This window comes from Danio aesculapii, chromosome 16 (genome assembly GCF_903798145.1).
Source record: "Danio aesculapii chromosome 16, fDanAes4.1, whole genome shotgun sequence".
NCBI classification, from domain to species: domain Eukaryota; kingdom Metazoa; phylum Chordata; class Actinopteri; order Cypriniformes; family Danionidae; genus Danio; species Danio aesculapii.
The window spans coordinates 4,771,333-4,796,458 of record NC_079450.1 but is presented as its reverse complement, the minus strand read 5'-3'; the positions used below and the strand labels follow the sequence as shown (position 1 = coordinate 4,796,458).

Below are 25,126 nucleotides of genomic sequence, written 5' to 3'. Positions count from 1 at the left end.
ATAGGACAGTAGAGAGTATTGACAGAAAAGCATGAGAGAGGGGAAGGATCCGCATAGGACCACGCATAGGACCACGAGTGCATGTGTCGACCCACTAACCACTGGCGCCGACCTGTCAACAGACATTTAACTGACTCTTTAAAAACTTTGCAAGTACATGTCAACTTGCACTAATCCTAACCCTGACCCTAACCTCAACCTAACAGACTACTTATAATCGAATGAAAATTAGTTACCTAAGTTTAACAAACAGACTCAAAAATATGTGACCATTATGGGATGATGATTTTATTATTAGACAACAACTTACACCAAATGTCCTGTTTTTATGATTATTGCCTCAAAATAAAATCTGAGCTGATTAATTTATCCTGCTAAAATTGCTAAATCTAATGTATTTTAGTTTTCAAATAGAAAAAAAGGTCAGACTTAACAAATAAAAAATATAATTATTTATATAATTAAAAAATATAATTTAGCTCAAATAAAAACATTGGTTTTTTTTTAAAGACAAATATTTCCTTTTTTTTATTTATAATGGTGTAAATATACAGTATTTATACCAAAATACACTGTATTGGTCAAAATTATGGCAGCACGGTGACTCAAGCATTAACGCCTTACAACAAAGTCACTGGTTCGAGTCCCGGCTGGGTCAGTTGGCATTTCTGTGTGGAGTTTGCATGTTCTCCCCGTGTTGGTGTGGGTTTCCTCCAGGTGCTCCGGTTTTCCCCACAGTCCAAACACATGCACTATAGGGGAATTGAATAAACTAAATTCGCTAACTAAACACAGTTCCATGCTGGAATAGTTGGTGGTTCATTCCACTGCTAAGACTAAGCTATAGGAAAGTGAATGAATGTAAGGCTTTGAATATGTGCACGTTTTATTGATGGTGCAAATGAATCAGTAAATCAATGTTTTAATGCTCTAATTAGAATAAAATGTCATCTCAAATGTATCACAGGAGGGAAAGTTTCAGATAGATTGAAATTGATTTTCTCTGTATTCATCAATACATTTTGTATTACTTTTATTAATTATTATTATTATTTTATTGGTATTATTATTATTTTATTACCTAATGTCTTGTTTTCATGATTGTTATAACTCAAGATAAAATCTGAGCTGATTAATTTATCCTGCCTTATTCAAATGTATTTTAGTTTAGAACAAAGGTCAGACTTTCATTTTTAATCGTTAAAATTTTATCTTAAAAAAAACAACATTTATCTTAAATCATAAAAACTTTGATTTTATTTTTTTTTTAAGACAAAGATTTACATTTTTATTTAGTAATGGTGTAAATATCAGTGTAATATGTTCATACAAAAAGGTCATCCAGAATTTTTTGCACTTAAATAAACACCTTGGACTGAATTTATCCTTCGTCACTGGTTTTGTACATCTGCACCCGAGTACATCCTAACAGTAATTATTCAAATAACTAGTGCTTTCAGTTTAGATTAAATTAAGATTTCTCACATGCATTACAAGATGGAGAGTTTAGAAATATTAAGATATGTGACCACAAAACCAGTTTTACTGTATGTTGCACTGGTGTATATTGGCAATAGCATGCATTAGTTCAATTAAATTCAGTTCGTGTTTATTTCTCTAGCGCTTTTACCATGTAGATTGTGTCGCTTTGCAATGTAGATTGAGCAGCTTCACATAGAAGATTAGTAAATTGAAACAGTATCAGTCCAGATTTCAGAGATGAAGTTCAGTGTGGTTTAATATTCAGTGCTGAAAGTCCAAACACTGAAGAGCAAATGCATCAATGTACAGCTCCACAAGTCCCAAACCAAGCAAGCCAGTGGCGACAGTGGCGAGGAACAAAACTTCACCAATTGACGAAAGTGAAGGAGGGAAAAAAGTCCATCTATTATTTTTTGTGTGTGTGAATAATAAGTATAAATCATATTCCATGAACATATTTTGTTAATTTCCTGCTGTAAATATACCAACTTTCTTTAGTAATGTGCATTGCTGAGCATTTCATGGACAAGTAAAGGTAATTTAGATTTTGTTTAACCTTCAGATTACAAATATCATGCTATCATAACACATTCATCAAGTAAATGCATATCTCCTCAGCTTTCAGCTTCTATATAAAACTCTATTTGAAAACATTGACACTTTTGACTAGCTTGTGGTTCAGTGTCAGATATAGTAAATATAAATATAAAGCTGTTAAGATCGAAATGTGGTGCACAAACTATACGACACAGTATGTTTTATAATTATCACACACTATTATTGGCCTTCTTTAGACTCCAGGCCATTATCGGCTCGCAGATGCATTACCTCAGTAGTATAGATCTTTCCAAAGCTGCATCGTGACAGCCATTTCAATCACTGCGTTTAGGACAGAAACAGGGCTAATAATAGCCAAGCAAAGGATTAAATTGAAACATGCTCACATCTCTGTTCACTTATTTATTTAAATATTTATTTATATATACAGAGATGAAGCATTTAACTCTGAACTGAAACATAATATCTATCCTCAAAAACTATTATTATTATTATTATTATTATTATTTTGTTCAGAAACTTTGAGGTTAGTTTTTTTTTTTTGGGGTATTCTGGCCCCAAAAACGATTTAGTTAAAACAACAATTACCATAATAGATAATACATACAGTTATACACTAAATTACATACACTACATTACAGCTATATATAGAATAAATAATTAAGTATTATTTCTAATAGACTAAGCACTGGTAAACTTGTTTTTGGTGCTGGAATCACTGAAAAAAAAAACCAAAACTGCCCTCTTTCTGAACAAAGTTATTTATTTTTAATAAAGTAAAGCTCTTTTGAGGAGTCTGAGGTATCATTATGTTTCAGTTCAGAAAGTCAAAGCAATATTGAATCACTCACAGATTTAAAATATATATTACATTTATTTTTAATATATTTTATTATATTATTTATAGCCAAAGCTATATTATTGATTATAATATATAATCAATATTTATTTATTTATTTATTTTATTGTTTGAAGATAAAATTATTATTTAAAATTAGATAAATCATCTAACCCTAGTTTAATAACAGATATTTATCCAACATATTTCAGAAGATTATGTTTCTGAACTGTAAAGTTGCAAAGAAATCAAAGAAATCATAATAAATAAATGGATAAATAAATAAATGACTGAATTACTGAGAGTTTAACTCTAGAAGGAAAACTACTAATGAAAGAGAAATAATGAAGAAGGCACAAACAAAGATACATAAATGATAGTTCACTTCATCCAAACATATATTTTTGCAATGCACTTTATTGCATCTTTATTGCAACTTTATAATTTTTAATTAGACAACATAATTACAAAAGTAATTATTCAAATAACTAGTGCATTCAGTTTAGATTAGAATGAGATTTCTCACATGCATCACAATATGAAGATTATAAATATTAAGATATGTGACCAGTTTTACTGTATAATGGACTGGTATAGTTTTGGCAATAGGCAAAAATACACTGTATAGTCAAAATAATCTACTTATGTCAAAATGATCAGAATATTAGATCATGATCCATGAACATATTTAGTTAATTTCCCTCTGTGATTATATAAAAACTCGATCTTTCTTTAGTAATGCGCATTGCTGAGCATTTCATATGGATAATGCTATCAGACAACTTATTTCATTTATTTATTTTTAATCTGGAGAGTCTTTTAAGGAATTATTTGTAAATGTGAACCCTTCATAAATGGTAGAATTTGTATCAAAAAAGAGTCATAAACTGTTTTATGTATTATTTATTGTTGTTGACCAACTTTTTTAAGTTTAGAAAAGGTGTTATTTAGAAAATGTTATTCATTATTTTCCCCTGTTTTTGCCATGAAGTAGCCATGGAATCTGATATAGCAATAAACTCAAAATCTCTCTTTTCATAATGCTGTTTTACTACTGATTAAACTTTTCTCTCATCTTAAGGGTTGAACATTGTAGAGAGAACATCTGAACGGCCCAACAACAAGCTCAAAGGGAAAGCAGATGTTTTGCTGTCAGGCTGAATCTATAAACCGTGATCTACTGAAGACGTCACACACAGTAGGACGAGTATTTCTGCTTCAATATGCTAAATTACAAACTGCGTTCAAGGTTTGAAGGTCCAGAATATGTTGTTTAAGACTGTTTGGAGAAATTGGTCTTTAAGTTTGGTCTTTATTAGGTTATTAAATAAAATTGCTTATTGAACTTTTATATATATTAACATTTTAATAGTGGATTTTCCGAAAATATTATGACAAAATAAAGGTTATAATAAAATATTGCAGATTTGATTATAATATTACTTATAATTATATAATATAAAATAATATGAACATACTTTGATTTAACAAATCAAATGTTTTTTCTTCATTATTATGATGAAATCTGAGCTGATTAATTTATTATTAACCTTTATCGTTTATCCGTAGTTTTCAAAATGACAAAAATATAGGTCAGACTTTATTTTTTTTAACAAAAATCATAAAAAAACATGCTATATTGTGATTTTAAGCTAAACGTGTACATTTTATGTAGTTAATGGTGTAAATGCCTGCTTAATGTGTTCACACACATACACACACAACTTGCACAGCTATCTTTATAGGGACTTATCATAGACATTATGGGGTTTCTACTGCACAAACTGTAAATTATCTACTCCTACCCCTAAACCAAACCCTCACAGGAAACAATCTGCAATTTAACATTTTCAAAATACTTAATTCTGTGTGATATTTATTTATTTATTTATTTATTTATTTTATTTTATTTTATTTTATTTATTTATTTTATAAGCTGTTTTCTTCATGGGGACCAAAAAAATGTTGCTACAAAGTCCAAAATTACTGGTATTGCTTAACTTGTGGGCACTTTTTATCCCCGCAACGTAATGATTACAAGCCACACACACACACACTCGGTAATTAATCATAAGTTAACTTTGATTGTTTTTTTTTACAAATTTAAGTGCATTGAACATGAAACAGCTGAGCTCTCTCAAAAAATCTGAAGAATTGTGTTGTTTCAGCTCAATTTAAGTAGTTTGAACAAGTAGTGTATACTTCTAAATCACACTCTGTTTTTCTAAAGCTAATCGAATGCTTCTAGACTAAATAATAAAAATGGCCCTGCTACAAATTTCAATTCTAAAGTAACAGCATCCGGTTGATAAAACTCTAACATTGGTAATGACATGCCCCCGTCTGTCCTGCCCGGTCTGAGCAGCCCAATTACACAAAAGATCCCGTGCTGAACTCTGATATAAAAGCTTGAGGACGTCCATCAGAGCAGCTCCTGCATTATTTATCTGCGCAGACAATAGTGTCCTCCGGCTCTCAAGATAAAGAGACTGCGCTGAATGCCAGATCATTAGCAGAAAAAACAGAAAGAAAGAAAGAAAGAAACCACTATAGTAATAAAGCTCAACAAACACAAAGCAGCACATATCTAGAGTCCGGAGTGGCACTATGAGCGTGATGTATGATGATAAACTGGGGTCAATAGAGACTTTTTAACACACGACGGCGCCTCTAAAGCGTGTGTAAATGAAGAGGAGGACACCTCTGAGGCTCTATTGTCATTTAAAGTGTCTGATGGACTCTAATGGAGACTGAGGACGGGTGTGTTTTCATGTCAAATGAGCACCGTTTACACCTGGCTTTAACATCCGTCTCAGCTGATCTGATCACAGCCATCCATACAGGTGTAAATGGAGTCTGGAGGGTTTGCTGATTTAATCACTTAGTGATGTTAGAACAATAAATCATACTTTTGAAATTGAATTTATTCATTCATTTTCCTTCAGCTAGTCCCTTATTTATCAGGGGTCATCACAGCGGAAATAAACCTTCCAGAACCTTTACCTTCTCTGTTTTTCAGTGGTGAGTTAATCTCACAGAGCCCTAAAAAAACTTTAAAACCATCAATCCATGCGATTTTGATTATCAATCATAAAAGGTTTTTTTGTATATTAAAAATCTCATGTTTCCTCTATATTGTTTGCCAAGATTATATAAAAAGGGAAGATTAATTCACCACTGTGAAACATAGAAAGTAAAGGTTCTGGAAATAAACCTTCCAGAACCTTTACCTTCTCTGTTTTGCATTGGTGAATTAATCTTCCAGAGTGTCTAAAATCCATCCATCCACTTGATAGTTTAGATTATCAATTATTAACAGGTATTTTGCTTGTTTTTGTTTATTTGTATAGCAAAAAAGCTCATGATTCCTGTATATTGTTTTCCCAGATTATGTAAAATGGGAAGATTAACTCACCATTGCGAAACAGAGAAAGTAAAGGTTCTGGAAATAAATCTTCCAGAACCTTTACCTTCCCTGTTTTGCAGTGGTGAATTAATCTTCAAGAGTCTCTACAATCCATCTATCCGTCTGATAGTTTAGATTGTCATTAAATAAAAGGTATTTTGTTTGTTTTTGTTCATTTGTATAGCAAAAAATCTCATGATTCATGTGTATTGTTTGCCAAGATTATATAAAAGGGGAAAATTTATTCACCACTGCGAAACAGAGAAGGCAAAGGTTCTGGAAAGTTAATTTTCCAGAGTCTCTAAAATCCATACATTCATCCATCCGTTTTCACCTATTTGTCAGTTTTCTATCCATCCAATAGATTATTAATAATCAAAAGGTATTTTGTTTGTTTTTGTTTATTTGTATAGCAAAAAAGCTCATGATTCCTCTATATTGTTTGCCAAGATTATTTAAAAAGGGAAAATTAATTTACCACTGCGAAACAGAGAAAGTAAAGATTCTGGAAACAAACCTTCCAGACCCTTTAATTTCTGTTTTACAGTGGTGAACTAATCTTCCAGAGCCTCTTAAATCCATCTATCAATCTAATAGTTTAGATTATCAATAAATAAAAGGTATTTTGCTTGTTTTTGTTTATTTGTTTAGCAAAAATGCTCATGATACCTGTATAATGTTTGCCAAGATTATATAAAATGGGAAGATTAACTCACCACTGTGAAACAGAGAAAGTAAAGGTTCTGGAAATAAACATTTCAGAATCTTTCATTTCTCTGTTTTGCAGTGGTGAATTAATCTTCCAGAGCCTCTTAAATTAATCCATCAATCTGAGTTTAGATTATCAGTAATAAAAAGGTGTTTGTTTTTGTTTATTTGTTTAGCAATAAAAGCTGACAATTCCTGTATATTTTTGTCATGGAATTATTGCTGGTTTTTATAAAGTACACATAAGTATAATTTGGTCTATACCTAGTATTATTTTAGTAATATTTTAGCAAATTGGGCATGCTTAAATATCCACACTTAAATTGTTATTATTTTAATTTTTATTATTATTTATTTTATTATATTATATAGTTTTAAATATGACCATCAGAATTTTGAGGAAGGCTTATTTCCGGAAACTTTACTTTTCCTTTAATTTTCCCAAACTTCTAAAACATATTCTGAGGAAGATTGATTTCTTCATCTCTCAAAGAGCTCTCACCAGAGCTTTGATCATAAACTAAATATTGAATATTATTGGTAAAATAAGGCGACAACTAATGTATATATGAGTCATGTAAGCAGTCTGCTGTACTGTTTTAAAGACTTCACCCTTGTACATTACAAGCTATTAAACTGTCCATTTTTACTCCACTTGGGTGTCTTGAATAAAACCGGGTTGTTTTTACTTCCATATTTTCACTGTATTAAACTACACGAGCCAAAAGAAAACCTCATAAAATCACATGCAAACATAATCATCTTTCTATATGTGCAGTTATATTATTCTGTATGCTAGGCTTTATAGGGTTAATATGTTGCATAAAGGCGTTAAGACACAACACTACTGGACTTTAACCTTCTTTTCCATTAGTTACGTCACAAACAGCTTTGCTTTGGTTTTATGCTGCAGTGCTGATAATAAGAGCTATGCTTTTCTCCATTGTAAAACAACAAAAAAAAAAAATCTACTGAATATGGCGTCTCTCTTTAATCCTGTTAACAGATGCATGAGAGCTGGACTGTATTCATGGCTCAAAGCCACAAATGTAAGACAGGAAGGAGTTTAACTGCTAAAGGTTGTGCATTTCTATTATAGCAGAGGAAAAGCACAAAGAGGCATGGCAATGTCGTGCTTTTCCTGAGTGAAATCTACAGGTTTTGTGCATGCAATGACAGGAAAGGCGAGGTTTAGGAAATCAGAGGCCGCAGTTTGTATAGAGATGCATGTTGCATCTGAAATGTTTCTGGACTGTAAAAAGTGAACTATTAGATTAACTTGAATTACTTCAACTTTTAGGGATGCACTGAAATTATAGATTTTTTTGTAATATGGATAACCAATAACTCCATATAATTGGAGAACAATATATTAGCTGGTAAATATGAATTCTTCATTATTTTATAGATTATTGCAAAAGGCAAACACGTACAGTAAACAACTCTCTGAACTTTTTTATTAATCAACTCTCTTTTTTTTTCTTTGGCCAACTTTCTTTTATATAAATAAAATCTACTGCATAATGAATGAATGAATATATAAAGCAACCATGTCACTGAACATAAACCAAAATCAAAATACCAGTAAAATAAAAATAAAAAAGTGGGATGCATATAATACATAATTTCTTAGCCTAAAATATTGGCCTAGTTTAGTTAGTTAATTACTTAATGATGACATTAAAAACAGCATTTATCAATCAATATCAATATTTTGCCGTCGATATATCATGAATCTCAACTTGTTAAACGTCAAAGAATTTAATTTATGATTGAAAAATGTATTTTTTTTTATGTAAAAAATGTTTAAAAAAATTTTTAGTTTTTTTTTATTTACTGTAGAAATAACATTTTTATTTTATTTAATGTCTAACAAATGTTTTTTTTTTTCACTTTTCAGTGTTTTTGTTTGTCACTGTAAAACATTCACTAATAAACATATAAATGATTAAAAAGTCAATAGTAGAAAGAATGATACAATTTACCACAGAGGTACAGAAATATGTTAAATACACCTCTTTTTATAAATTGAAGTTCATGTTGAATCCAAGCGTAATATAGCACATCTGTGGTGTTGCAATGTGGTTTCTATGTTGCGAGGGTGTTCCTAGTTGATGGGTGCTGCTATGCAGTAGTGTCACGATATGCCTAGTATTATTTTAGTAATATTTTAGCAACTTGGGCGTGCCTAAATATCCACACTTAAATTGTTATTATTTTAATTTTTATTATTATTTATTTTATTATATTATATAGTTTCAAATATGTTCGGCAGAATTTTGAGGAAGGCTGCTATGCAGTAGTGTCACGATCACCAGCAATCTAACCCTCATAGATCGCTGGAGAGGATTCACTTTCACTTGGACAACAATTCTGCCACCATGTGAACTACAACTCCCTTTAGGCACCACATATAAACACACCTGTCTCGGTTTTCCATTGATTACAGCTGCCCATAATGCCCATTCGTTAATCCGGCCCTGCCTGAACCAAATAAACAGCACACACACAGACATTGCTGAGTCTTGTTGGCAGGGGCCCAGGGGGAGGGGGGTTTAGGACTATTCTATTCTAAGGGCCCATACATTTAGGGGGCCCACAAAAACATTATCAAGGGCCTCCAACCAACCCCCCCCCCCTAAATTTCATCCGCGATCCCCACAACTCAACACCCCCCCTGCTCTTCACTTTCATCCGTGATTAACCCCCCCTATCCGCGATCACAATCAACCCCCCCCCCCCCCCACCCCCACCCGCTCTCCACTTTCGTCCGTGACCACTTGTCAGAGGGCCCGTGGCGGCCAGCGGTGCCCCTACTTGTTGGTACATACCCTGTAACATTACAAAGTTTTTTCCGTGGTTAGTCTATCGGTGTTTTGACCCTCGCCTTGTTTTGTTTATCCTGCCTGCCATCTGTATCGACCATTTTCTTTTTATCTATCTACGCTTCTGGATTTCAATGCATGTTACCGTTTGCTCCTGATTGTGACCACTGCCTGCCTGACCATTCTCTGTAATAAAGTACTGCACGTGGATCCTCAACTCAACGTCCATCAGTTACAAGTAGCATGGATCAGGCTGGTTGCTAGGGTTATTAATATAATGTTGCCCATTTGTGCATCTAATTATATTAAATCATCTTGACAAAATCTGCACATTTTCCACCCATAAACAATTAAATGCATCTCGATTTATACATTTTAGTTCATGTTAAATTGAAGTGTAATGTAGCACATCAGCGGTGTTGCGCGGTTACTAGTGTAGGTGGTTTCTAGGGTGTAATTATGCAGGATGCATGGCGTCAGGCTGCTTGCTAGGGTGTTGCTATGGATTAAAATGCTAATAAATTTCTTATATTAAGGCATTTATTAATTAAATGAATTCCACCAGCAAGAAGGTCGCTGGTTCGAGTCCCAGCTATATATATAGATAGATATAAGAACTCAAATTTAACAGGAGGGCTAATAATTCTGACTTCAATTGCATTTAATAGGAGGCGTGTCCTCCAAATCCCGCTAATCATACTAAAATGTATGAATGAGATCGCACAAATTAGTATAAAGTAAGAAAATTAGGAATTGGCGTGAGATTGAGATTATAACACACAGACTCTAGCAAACGTGACTTCTGAAGAGGCCATAGGGTTGATGGGATTGATTCTTCTGCACGTCTAAAGTCAAACAATCAAAGGGGCAGAAATCATGAACCTGGTTTCCACTCATACAAAACACCAGCAGCAGAACTGCATTGATTCCCTATTGTGTTCACGAGGGCGACCTGGATTCAACAACTGCACGGCATATAAAACACTTAAATCAACAGTGTGTTGGCAGAATAATCTAGAGGGAGAATAACATTCATTCATTCATTCACTCACTCACTCTATCCTTCATTCATTCACTCACTCACTCACATTTATTTATTAATTCACTTCCTCTCTCCTTCATTCATCCATTCATTCACTCTCTCCATTCATTCAGTCTCTCCTTCATTCACTCACTCACTCATTCATATACTCACTCTAACCTTAATTCATTCACTCACTCACTCACATTTATTTATTAATTCACTCCCTCTCTCCTTCATTCATCCATTCATTCACTCTCTCCTTCATTCACTCACTCACTCATTCATTCACTCACCCTAACCTTAATTCATTCACTCGCTCACTCACATTTATTTATTAATTCACTCCCTCTCTCCTTCATTCATCCATTCATTCACTCTCTCCATTCATTCAGTCTCTCCTTCATTCACTCACTCACTCATTCATTCACTCACTCACTCATTCATTCACTCACTCTATCCTTCATTCATTCACTCGCTCACTCACATTTATTTATTAATTCACTCCCTCTCTCCTTCATTCATCCACTCATTCACTCTCTCCATTCATTCATTTTATCCACTCACTCCATTCATTCACTCACTCTATCCTTCATTCATTCACTCACTTACTCACATTTATTTATTAATTCTCTCCCTCTCTCCTTCATTCATCCACTCATTCACTCTCTCCTTCGTTCATTCATTTTATTCACTCACTCCATTCATTCACTCACTCACTGTCTCCTTCATTCACACACTTACTCATTCATTTATTCATTCATTTACTAACTCTTTCACCCATTCTCTCTCTCTCTCTCTCTCTCCTTCATTCACCCACTTACTCACTCACTCACTCATTTACTCACTTCCTCTCTCACTTCTTCATTCATTCACTCTCTCCTTCATTCAATCATTTTATTCACTCACTCCATTCATTCACTCAGTCTCTCCTTCATTCGCACACTTACTCATTCATTTATTCATTCATTCACTAACTCTTTCACCCATTCACTCTCTCTCCTTCATTCAAAAACAGAATACTGAAAACACACTGGCAGCGCCCGCCACACCAAAACGACCCAACAAGGACACACTCACCCACTCTCTCACTCCATTTATTCACTCTATCTTTCATTCACCCACTCATATATATATATATATATATATATATATATATATATATATATATATATATATATATATATATATATATATATATATTATAAATACATGCATGCGCGCACACACACACTCACACAAAACAACAACAAAATAAAATGTTTTATATATTAATATGAAGACAAAGCTAAATATTTAATAAGTCTATAAATATAAATTGATGATTAATCATCTAAAATATAACACGTATGTAAATTATAGACATAACAAAGAAAAATATTTTAATATGTGAATTACATATCGTCTTATCTCTAATATAAAATTATACACGTGCATGAAAATTTGTTAATTTTACCTTTGAGCTGCTCTGAGTTTGATCCAAATATCATAATAATGGTCAAAAGTACACCTCTAGTATATACTCCACTCATAAATAATTCCAAATCCAGGCTGTGTCACTATAACCCCCACATGAGTTCTCTGCCATTTCTCCTGCTTCATAACCTCCACTGAAGCTGTCAGCTGTCCTCTCTCATTAGCCGCTAGTCTGCCTCGCTGCTCACAAACAGGCCCAAAGTGGCTCAGAAATAGCCCTGATCTCCTGTCAGCACCTCAGCAAAGATCACTGGTTACCGGCGCTGTCAGAACGATGTCTGATGAGCATGACAAAGCATTCATGTGCCGTCACAGATCTGCCACTGATTGGGCAGAAAAAAAAATAACGCCACTTTATTTAAGCCCAGGACAATTAACAGGACGTGTGTCTATGAGCGACCCGCTTATACAGCTGTCAGACATCCCATGAGCATCGTAGCGTTGGGATTTGGCAATTCAATATTAATAATGAAGGGGTAAATAAATCATGAAAATACTGTTGATGACAATGTGAAATGCATTAGTGAGTCTATAATAGGGGTTGCACCGACTACTTGACTAATCGACTTTAATGCTTTGCTGTGACGCTTTTTGATTGACATCGACTAGTCGCGCTGCGCAGATTACATATTTTTGACCTGAACTACATGACTGAAGGTGGTTCACTGAATGAAACCGGCTTATTTAAAGTCACTTTTTACATGTTGTTTTTCTTATGTCGGCGTTAAAGATTCACGTGAACTTTAAATCGTCATGCAGATGCCATGCCGGTTAGGTCGCTCCATGCGAAATACTCTAGTGCAAATGATAGCCAATCACGTTTACGCAACAATGGAAAAGTCATGTGATTGGCTGTTGTCCTCTGCGAAGTGTAGATGCTGACATATTTTGAGAATGAATTGTGAGGCGTTCAGAAACCATGAAGTGCACAGTCGCGTAGGTGTGACAAACTTCATAGCATGTGTAATGAAGTTGGTGTGGTGCGTGGCATATGACCGCGCGAAGTGGTGCGTGGCATATGATCGCGCGAAGTGGTGCGTGGCTTATGATCGCGCGAAGTGGTGCGTGGCTTATGATCGCGCGAAGTGGTGCGTGGCATATGATCGCGCGAAGTGGTGCGTGGCTTATGATCGCGCGAAGTGGTGCGTGGCTTATGATCGCGTGAAGTGGTGCGTGGCTTATGATCGCGCGAAGTGGTGCGTGGCTTATGATCGCGCGAAGTGGTGCGTGGCTTATGATCGCGCGAAGTGGTGCGTGGCTTATGATCGCGCGAAGTGATGCGTGGCTTATGATCGAGCGAAGTGATGCGTGGCATATGATCGCGCGAAGTGATGCGTGGCATATGATCGCGCGAAGTGGAGCGTGGCTTATGATCGCGCGAAGTGATGCGTGGCATATGATCGCGCGAAGTGGAGCGTGGCTTATGATCGCGCGAAGTGATGCGTGGCTTATGATCGCGCGAAGTGATGCGTGGCTTATGATCGCGCGAAGTGATGCGTGGCTTATGATCGCGCGAAGTGATGCGTGGCTTATGATCGCGCGAAGTGATGCGTGGCTTATGATCGCGCGAAGTGGTGCGTGGTTTATGATCGCGCGAAGTGATGCGTGGCTTTTGATCGCACGAAGTGATGCGTGGCTTATGATCGCGCGAAGTGATGCGTGGCTTTTGATCGAGCGAAGTGATGCGTGGCTTATGATCGCGCGAAGTGATGCGTGGCTTTTGATCTCGCGAAGTGATGCGTGGCGTTTGATCCCGCGAAGTGATGCGTGGCGTTTGATCCCGCGAAGTGATGCGTGGCTTTTGATCGCGCGAAGTGATGCGTGGCACATGATCGCGCGAAGTGATGCATGGCATATGATCGCGCGAAGTGGTTCGTGGCATATGATCGCGCGAAGTGGTTCGTGGCATATGATCGCGCGAAGTTTTCCAAAGGGAAGACGGGGGGGATGATGTGCAGCTTTCGATGTGAAGACCCGTGGGGTTGGGGTGGTGGGATGGGGATGAGTGTACGCGGAGCCCCCATCTGCGCCACTGATTCATGCAAGAATGTGCAGTGGTCAATGTGTTGACTGCATTTATTTAGCAGTAAAATTAGCCATTGCTAATGTTGCATTATTAATGAACAGTGTTGCCAGTGCATTTGTTTTGCATTAAAATTAGTTGTTGGTAATGTTGCACTGTTTTTTTGCAATTTCGCAGTTTGTGTTGCTCTGCTATAACCCTTCCGAAATGCTAGCTGGCAGTGAGGTTTTATGTTCCTCTGTGTCGAGTTTTTCTTCGCGGGTGTCTAGAACATGTCAAAATGACATGTCTAGAACATGTTGAAAAAGAATTCTCCCCCCCAACAATTCTGTGAGAAAATGAGATGAAAATGGTGCAATTACCTTTTTTAAAACTTATTTTTATTTTAAAATTAAGATAAATAAAAATTAAACTTTTTAAAAAAATTTATTTTCAATTGAACTGTCAGGAAAAATTTGCAATAGATTTTGTATTTTCTTAGAAGTCTGAAAAGTCTAAATTGAGACGTAAAAAGTTGCAATTCAGCTCAATTTTTTTACATGGCGCAGATTTAACTTTCTGAATTCCAAAATAAAAATGAACTGCATGATTTGAACTCTAAAAAAAAACCTTCATTTGCATGATCAAAAATAAAAAACAATAATGCAGGATGTAGACCTAGAATTCTGATCATAAAAGTCAGAATTTCATGATGTAAACTCCTTTAGTCACAGTCATAAATGTGAGATAAATCTAAGAATAAATTCTGAGAATAAAGCTTAAATTTGCAAGATGTAAACTGCAAAAATTCAAAGGAAAAAACGTTTTGCATAATGTCAACACAGCATTCTGAGTAGGCATGGGCCGGTATAAGATTCTGACGGTATGATAACCTTGGATAAAAATATCACGGTTTCGCGGTATTGTGATTACTGCTCTAAAAAGTTCTTTTTAAATGTCTGGGTAAAAAAACAAGAACTTTTCTCCCTTTTGAACACAAAATATTTTAATACTATTTTAAAGAAACATTTAAAATATTTTGGCACAGTAAACACGTCCGGCTAAATAATTCAAATGAATCATTGACTTCTGCTGTCTTTATTAGTTTCAAAAACACTGATTTCTTTACAGCATCTTTGGATATGTTTTCTGCTGGAGATACTGTTGACCTAAAAACAAAAAAAAAACATGAATAAAAAATCTTCCACATACCTTAGAAACGGTATAGCAGACAATTTTGGTGGTTTTAAAACCTTGACTTTTCCAAACTGAAGTATACCTTGAAAACGGTTATCGTCCCATGCCTAATTGTGAGAATGTAAATCAAAATTACGAGATGTAAAATTGAAAAATAAATTGAGTTTAGAACCCTAACATTTATTTATGACAGAAACAAACCTCCATACATTAATTTTTAAAAGCCATTTAATCATTCATTTTCCTGCAGCTTAGTCCCTTTATTCATCAGGAGTCGACACAGTGGAATGAACCGCCAACTATTCCAGCATATGTTTTACACAGCATATACCCTTCCAGATGCAATCCAGTATTGGGAAACATCCACACACACACATATACACACACACACACTATGGCCAATTTAGTTAATCAATTCCCCTATAGCGCAGGGGTGTCAAACTCAATTCCTGGAGGGCCGCAGCCCTGCACAATTTACTTCCAGCCCTGCTTTAACACACTTACCTGTAGGTTTCAAACAATATTAAAAGACCTAATTAGTTTGATCAGCTGTTTAATTAAGGTTGGAACTAAACTGTGCAGAGCTGCGGCCCTCCAGGAATTGAGTTTGACATCCCAGCTATAGCTCATGTGTTTGGACTGGGGGAAACCGGAGCACCTGGAGGAAATCCACGCCAACACGGGAGAACATGCAAACACATATGTCAACTGACCCAGTCGGCATTCAAACCAGCGACCTTCTTGCTGTGAGGCAACAGTGCTAACCACTGAGCCACCATGCGGCCTTGAGTTTTATTCCCAGGTTTTATTCTCAAGAGTTTATAATCTCACATGTTTGAATTTAGCTGAAGGACTTTGCATCATGAAACGCTGACTTGTATCATCAGCCTTTGTCCTGCATCATTAATTTAAATTTTTGATCATGCAAATTAGATTTTAGCCTCACTTTTTAACTCTTATTTTTATATATTTTTGCTTGCTCCTTTTCTCATCTGAGGTGCTGCTGATGCCCTCTTTTGAGATGAATAAAATGTGAAAGGACTCAGATCACCACTGGGGCGAATGCTCAAAACACAGAGAAGCCCACAGGGTGCATCGTACACACAGTGACCTTTATCTCTGTGTGTGTGTGTGTGTGTGTGGTGACCCCCGCTGACTGGAAATGAGCCCTATGTAGGGAACACGCTTCAAACCGATTGTTTTCCAGTCCTCTTCCCTCTTTTTATAGATTCTCCAAACACGTAGTCATCTCGGCGGGACCACAACAGTCTAAACTGCAGTGATAGTGTGTCCCGCAAGTGCTTTTTATGGGTTCAGGGCGGAAAAAACAGCAGCTGTTTTGTTTTACCGCACAAAACATCAGAAAGCCAAAATGCTGCTCTTCTTTCAGCCGTGTATTTTCTCCTCAAGCGCAATCATGGAAATAGTCATCTGCCCCCAAAAGAAAACGCTCACATTTGTAGCCCTAATGTGTGGCTGCGGTGTTAACAAGCTCGGGTTGCGCTTTAGAAGCCGACAATTCCCGCAGATTCCTGAAATCAGCCTATTGATGGATGGATGCTTGCTTTTTGTTACTAAATAAACCAAATTAAAGTTTAAACTATTATTAAAAATCATTTTTTATATAAACTCACACTTTTATACTTGCATTTCTGAGTTTACATCTCATAAGTCTGACTGATATAGTCGGAATTTTGTGTTTACATCATGCAATTTAGATTTTTCCTCTGAGAATTGACGTAACAGTTCAGACTTATTGATATCATTGAGAGTTTGCATCTTATTAGAGTTTCAATCTTTTGCCATTTTTAATTTTACCACAGAAATTCTAAGGTAACATGCAATTTTTAATAAACGAATTTTACAAATTTTCGTAAATTCACTGTAATACTTATTTCTCAAAACTTGGAGTTATACACTGAGAATTGAAAGTTTATAATCCTGAGTTTTATTCTTACATTTCTGAGTTTACATCTCATAAGTTTGACTGTTATTGTCAGAATTGGCTGTAGTGTATAAGTGTGTGTGAATGTGTATGGGTGTTTCCCAGTACTGGGTTGCGAAAAAGACTCTAGAATACACAAGACATGTCACTTGTGTAGTTTTTAATGGGGAAAGTGTAACAGTCAATATGGTGAATGAAGCCCCGCCAACTAGTAAAGGAGCCAATCATCAGAAGCTCAGACAAGACCTTACCTGCCAACACTCCCAATTTTCCCACTCCCCCACCCTGCTCTTCAGTTTGCGCAACCCTCTGCGCACCCCCCGTCTCCCCAACAACACCCCCCCCCCCCTGCTCCTCAGTTCACGCAGATACCCAACCCCCCCCCACCCGCCCGCACTCTTCTGTTCCCGCACACCCCCCCACGGCATCAGTTCGCGCATAGAAAAATGTGTAAAATGGCCATAAATGTGGTTGGTGTCTTGATCTTGTTACTCGAACAGGAAAAAAAATCTAAATTGCATGATGTAAACTCCGTATTCTCACAACAGAGGTCAAAATTTTTCAAGGTCAAGATTTTTACGATAAAAGGTTTTTTTTTTTCAGAAAAGCAATAATTCTGTACGATATACACCAAAAGTCCAAATCTGAAGACGTAAACTTCTGAATTTCATGATGTAAACTCCTTCAATGCTGGACAAAAATGTGAAATTTAAAATATATATTGACAGTAAATCGCAAAATGTAAACTTAAAAATACAAAATTAGAAGTAAAAATTGCAATTTATAAACTCTATGAAAAAAAAAGGGAATTTGCATGAGGTTAACATAGAATGTTGATAATAGAAGTCAACTATGGGAAGAAATCACATAATTGTCAGAAAAAAGTTTTTTCAGTGAGATATAGGTGTGAACTCTGAAAATAAGTCAAGGAAACTCAAGAAATAAACATCTAATTGTTACAGTCACCAGCAATCTAGCTACAGCGGATCACTGGAGAACTACACACATGCAACATATACAAACTACAACTCCCAGCATGCACCTCGCACGCACACACTGGTTCCCTCATTTACACTGATTGAACACACCTGGTAACTCATCATGGTCTGATATCTTGGACTATATAAACAGCATAAAGCTGTGGTCACTCTAGAGTTTGAGTTGTCGAAATTCTGTTGTACGTCACTGCGAAAAGGGGCGGGATTAAACAAGATGTTTAGACATTAAAAAAGCAAGCAATTGCTCCATATTTAAAATTTCTGTCCAGAGAGGTCATGTTTTGATCCTCGATTGGTCTCACGCAATCATATGATGTGATTTCGTAGGTCAGAGTTCACCAAGCTTGAGCTTTGCACCGCAGCGAACTGCAAAACTTGACGTATGACCCTGCGTTTTTGGTCTGACGCATTTGTGTGCGTATGAATGGAAGTCTACGGGGAGAAAACTTAATGCTGCGGTCACACTAGTTTTTGGGCCTGAGAAATTCTGTTGTATGGCGCTGCGAATCAGGGCGGGATTAAACAAGATGATTAGACATTTTAAAAAGCGATTGGTTCATATTTAAATTTTCTGTCCAAGAGGTCATGTTTTGATCTTTGGTCTCCACAGTCACGTGATGCGATTTTGCAGGTCAGAGTTCACCAAGCTTGAACTTTGCAACGCAGCGAACTGCGAAACTTGTCGCTCAAGCTTGCGTTTTTGGTCTGATGCATTCAAGTGCGTTTGAATGGAAGTCTATGTGGAGAAAAGTCCAGTGTGACCGCAGCTTAACACACACACTTCAGGGCTGAGTCTTGTTGTTATCTGTAACGATTACAAAGCGTTTTCCTTGCCTTCTTTTCCCATGCCTAAACCGTTCACTTGCCTGTTTTTGACTACTCTTTTGAATTGCCCCTGATGATTCTGTTTGCTCCTGTGTTTGACCGTTGCCTGCCTGACCATTCTTAGTCAATAAAAACCCTGCCATTGGATCCTCACCTCCGTTGTCCAGAACCGTTGTGTTGCACTAATCCAGTTCTTCTACAGATCTGCCGTTATTTATATATATATATATATATATATATATATATATATATATATATATATATATATATATATATATATATATATATATATATATATCAACACTTCAAATCTACTAAACATGTCAATAAAAATCACTTACAAGCTTTTAAACATTAAAAGTTAAATAATTAAAGTTATATACCATTTAAAAGCATAAATAAACAAAAAAAAAATATTACAAAATACCAAAAACTGCTAATTTACAAGTTTTTTTTTACAGTTCAAAATATCATAATGTTCATTCATCATTCATTTTCCTTCAGCTTAGTCCCATTATTCATCAGGGGTCACCACAGTGGAATAAACTGCCAACTTATCCCGACGAAAAACCACACCAACACGGGGAGAACATGCAAACTCCACACAGAAATGCCAACTGGCCCAGCTGGGACTCAAACCAGTGACCCTCTTGCTGTGAGGAAACAGTTCTAACCACTAAACCTCCGAGTCGCCCTATCAAAATGTTATGTTTTTATTATCACTTTTATTGTGCAAACCTAATTCACTACAAAGACTGCAGTTTGCCAGCAGATATATTAGATCTCAATGCACTTTAGTAAACATTTGCACAATAATAAGACCATCTGCAGAGCAACATCACACCTCCAGCATCACGCCGATGTTTATATTTGACATGCAACAGCACGTCGCCGCTGCTGTAGACACGTGTTTATCCTATTATGAGCTCCTGAAGACAATACACCAGTCTGAAGTGCTCTCAACAGGTGAAAACCCAGCGTTTGGTCTACTTTTTGGGGCTGTTTAGTCTGGTTGATGATACTGCTGCTGACCTTGCGGAAAGTTTGTGCATGGTTTGTGCACCTAGTCTAAGTACAACTCTTTGGTAGGGGGAGGGTTATGAGCTTTGCCGTATCCACTTACACATAACGCAAGAAACATAATGCCATTAAGCCATACGCATAATGCCACAAAGCCAAACACATTGTTAAAAGATCATTGGTGATTAGGATATCTGGGTGCATTTGGCTTGGTGGAAATGTAATTAGGTGGCTGCATGTGGTGTTTAAAACAAAACACGCGCACACACACACACACACACACACACACACACACACACACACGTGGTCTTTTCACTTTCCTTGTTCTTTTTGCTAAGGGCTGGTTTTACACCGCTTTTGCACTGTGTAAACTCCAGGTAATAAACTTACATAATAGCTGAGATAATCTAGATGAGAGCAGAGGTCATAATGAACAAACAATCTCTCCTTGTGTTTAAGCAACATGTTGCATTTGCAAAACATTGTTAATTTGGCTTACGCTTAATTAACTACTGAGTAATATTAATTGTATTTATTATAGGTTAGGGTAGGAATAGGGTTCACTTCATTAAAAAAATAATGTTGGGTTGTTTAAATGCAATGATGGGTCAAATATTGGAAACCCAACCGTAATTTGAAATATCAACACAGGCTCATTCTGAATATGTAGTCCGACGGATGTTTCTGGAGACCGCGAATTATGTAGCCGAGGATACGTATGGCTGCATTTCATTTTTTTAAATGAATGCTACGGGGCGGTATGACGGCATTCCTTTTCGAGCATACAGGCTGACCGCTTACCCCGTGTGGAGGGCTTTCCTGCTGTAACCAGTTTGTCCAGTTAGCTTGTCATGTACGTCGGCCGACTTGAGACGCAGAGAGGAGATGACCATGACGACGGTGTTCGAGTCCGGGGAAGAGCGGTTCCAGAAATCAGGTAAGACGAAAAGAGTATCCAAAAACTAAAATGAACGAGTGAATAACAGGGTGAGAATATGGTAAAATCCCAAAACCTGGTAAAAATCAGACGAGGGCTTTTCTTTTTCTGAACAGCTTTTGTAAATCGTTGGTTGGGTTTAGACAAGTGGGTGGGTGGGTCAATTGATAAAATTGGTTGGGTTTAGAGAAGGAGGAGGATGGGTCTGTCGATTGGTCGGTCGGCCAGTCAGTCAGACAGACATTCGGTCGACAGCGGCCTCTGGTGGGTCAACGTGAGAACAGCGGGTGTGAACGACACTCGTGAGAGAAATTTGAGATATGAAAAAGCGCACTCATCTGCCTCTCGTGGATTCACGAAAACAAAAACCTGCAAAAATACGTACCTCCCGGGGACGTGTTTTGCGGTCTACAGAAGCGTCCATGGGACTACGTTTTCAAAATGAGCCTGAGTTGTAAAAAATCCATCAATGAAATGAAATTTAAATAATGAACACAATACTCGGTTTGTTCGTACTTCGCTTACACTTTATTATGTCTTTGAAACTACTGAGTAATGTTATTTAATTAATTACATGTATTTACTATATGGTTAGGGTCAGGAGGAGGGTTAGGAATAGGGTTAGTTGCATGTATGGGCCGGTAATAGATTCTGATGGTATGATCACCTTGAAATAAAAATCTCACGGTTTCACAGTATTATTGCTCTGAAATACATAATTTTAAATGTCTAAATGAGTAAAAAACAACACATTTTTCCCCCTTTGGACACAATATATTTTATTCTGAGAAATATTATACATTTTTTGAAGCAGTAAACATGTCAGGGTGAATATTTCAAATGAATCGGTGACTTCTGTCTTCATTATTTTCAAAAACACAACTTCAATACCCTTTAAATCAGCATGTTTGGATATCTTATGGACATACTGCTACATACCTTAGGAACGATATTACAGAAAATTTTGGCAGTTTTAAAACTGATTTCTTTTTTTTTCCCCCAAACCGCGGTATACCTTGATAACTGTTATCATCCCATGCCTAGTTGCATTTTCACTCTATTTAAAAATAATGCTGGGTTGTTTAAATGCAATGCTTGAATGTTGGAAACCCAACAGTTGGGTTAAAAAATGTAATTTAAAAATCCATCAATTTAAAATTTTTATTAATTTCAAAAATGAACACAACACTGGGTTTGTTCATACTTCTCTTACACTTTGTGTCCCTGTACAGAGTAATATGAATTAATTACATGTATTTATTATATGGTTAGGCTCAGGATGAGGCTAGGAATGGGCTTAGTTGCATGTTCACTCTAAACAAAATAATGTTGGGTTGTTTAAATGCAATGTTGTGTCAAATATTGGAAACCCAACCAAAATGTAAAAAATCCATCAATAAAAATGAAATGACATGTAAAAATGAAAACAACATTGGTTTCGTCCATATACGTCACTTATATTTTATTACGTCTTTGTAACTACAGAGTAATATTAATTAATTAGATGTATTTGTTATATGGTTAGGGTCAGGATGAGAGTTAGATGCTTGTTCAATATAAAAAAAATATGTTGGGTTGTTTAAATGCAATGTTGGGTCAAATATTGGAAACCCAATATGTAATGTAAAGAAATTCATCAAATTAAATGTAAAAATGAACACAACATTGATATACTTCACTTACACTTTATTGTGTCCTTGTAACTAGTGAGTATTATTAATTAATTACATGTATTTATTATATGGTTGGGGTCAAGATGAGGGTTAGAGCTAGGATTAGTTGCATGTTCACTCGATTTAAAAAAAAATGCTGGGTTGTTTATATGCAATGCTGGGTCAGACATTGCAAACCCAACCATTGAGATAAACATTGTTATTTAAAAAAATCCATCAATTAAATTGTATTAAATTAAATAATGAACACAACATTGGTTTTGTCCATACTTCACTTACACTTTGTCTTTGTAACTACAGAGTAATATGAATTCATTACCTGTATTTGTTATATGGTTAGGGTCAGGATGATGGTTAGGAATAGGGTTAGATGCTTGTTCTCTCTAAAACAAAAATATGTTGGGTTGTTTAAATGCAGTGTTGGGTCAAATATCAGAAACCCAACCATAGTTAAAAAAATCCATCAATAAAAATTTATAGAATTTTAAAATGAACACAACATTGGGTTTGTCCATATTCAATTACACTTTATTATTTCCTTGTAACTACTGTGTAACAATAATGTATATACTATGGGTAAGGAATCGGGTTAGATGAATGTTCACTCTAAAAAAAAAAGTTGTTTAAATGCAGTGCTGGGTCAGGTATTGCAAACCCAACAGTTAGGTTTAAAAATGTAATAAAAAAAAAAACATCAATTAAAAATGTATTGAATAGAAAATGAACCTAACATTTGGTTTGTTCATATTTGACCCAACGGTAGGTTAAAACAGCCCAGGAATTTTTAGAGAGTAATTATGCATTGTAATTACTATAGTAAGTACAAGGAACATGGGTAACGAGGACACCTAAAATAAAGTGTTACCCTAATTATTTAATCTGCAGGAAAAACTACTGAGCTCTGTTCCAAAATATACTGAAATTCTGAAAAAAATGCTGGGTTATTTCAAGACAATTTTGGGTCAGATACGGACAAAACCACCACTGTTCATTTTTTAATTCATTTTTAGGACCAAATCTAAACTAACATTTAGACTTTTGAAATAACAGCATCTTTTGTTCTGTTTTTTTGAGCGTGTCTTGCTTTCTATGGGCTGCTTTCTTATTAGGCATCATCTTATGCTATCAGTATAGGTTAATTTGAACATCCCAAATACACAGAAACTACTGTAAATCAGCTCTTTTTTTTAGTGTACATGAACGTGTATGGGAATTTAAACACCGCTAATCATTATTATTGCAATTCGGTTTGTTGCCACCAGAGGCGCAAAATTCCCAAAGTGTACTTAAAGTATTAGATTGAAATCTTTAACAGAAAAAAAGTAATCCTTTTTAAAATTATTATTAATTATATTAAGCAAATCGACCAGACTACATTCCTCATTACACACACTAAAATACATCCATCAACATTAGGCTATGCTAAAGCAGTTTCCAAAACTGTTAACATATGATTAAAGTAAAGCGGATACAAAATATTTTATGTACAACAATTTCTCACTTATATGAAAACAAAATCCACTCATTATAATACACCACTTAGGCTATTTAATAAATGAAACTACAATTTGTACTTTGTTCTAGCCTATCCATAAGCTCAACGAAAGCTGCAGTACATCAATTATTTACCAAAAACAAAATAACAATTCTCCGATCCATACCCTGTGTAAACCTTCATTCCCAACAAACCTTATCCAGACCCTAAAACACTTTACGAAGACCGTGATTGAGCAGAAAACAATTTCAAACTTGCGACGGAAACCACGCATTTATATCCAAATGTCGCGACTTCGGGTTTAAACTACACTCGCTTTACATCCTAAAACAGTCCAATATCTATCAGAAGTGAGTGACTAGTGTCCTATAAAGCTCTTACCGTGTGTGTTGATCGGTATCCACATGTGAGAGCTGTGTAATCTCCGTTCAGTGTGTGTGTACTGCGGCTCTTTGCGTACTGAAGTGACTCTCGGAGTAGCGGCTCGAGCTCGTGGATTCACCGGGATCATCCCACTCCGGTGGGCGGGCAGGTATGAGTGTAAACCGACCCCCAACACAAACGCGACAGCAGAGGGAGGGAGACTGTTTTTTGGGGGGGTTGACTTGCACTATAAAAGACAAAACGCTTTAGACATTAGTGAACTCATATTAAAGTGTTTTATAGTGTTGTTTTTGTCATGCGGGAAGATTAAATAGACATACTGTAATAGACATACTG

At 35.9% G+C, this 25,126-nt stretch overlaps 1 protein-coding gene across 1 annotated transcript in view; it reads right to left on the bottom strand.

Moving 5' to 3' along the window:
• The window catches only part of fam110d (family with sequence similarity 110 member D), a 32,580-nt gene extending 7,706 nt beyond the window's left edge, over nt 1–24,874 (bottom strand). Inside the window, exon 1 of the mRNA XM_056476059.1 lies at nt 24,788–24,874. The gene's annotated coding sequence lies outside the window, so the exon portion shown is untranslated. The remainder of the gene's footprint in view (nt 1–24,787) is intronic.
• Between the last annotated feature and the right edge of the window lie 252 nt (nt 24,875–25,126).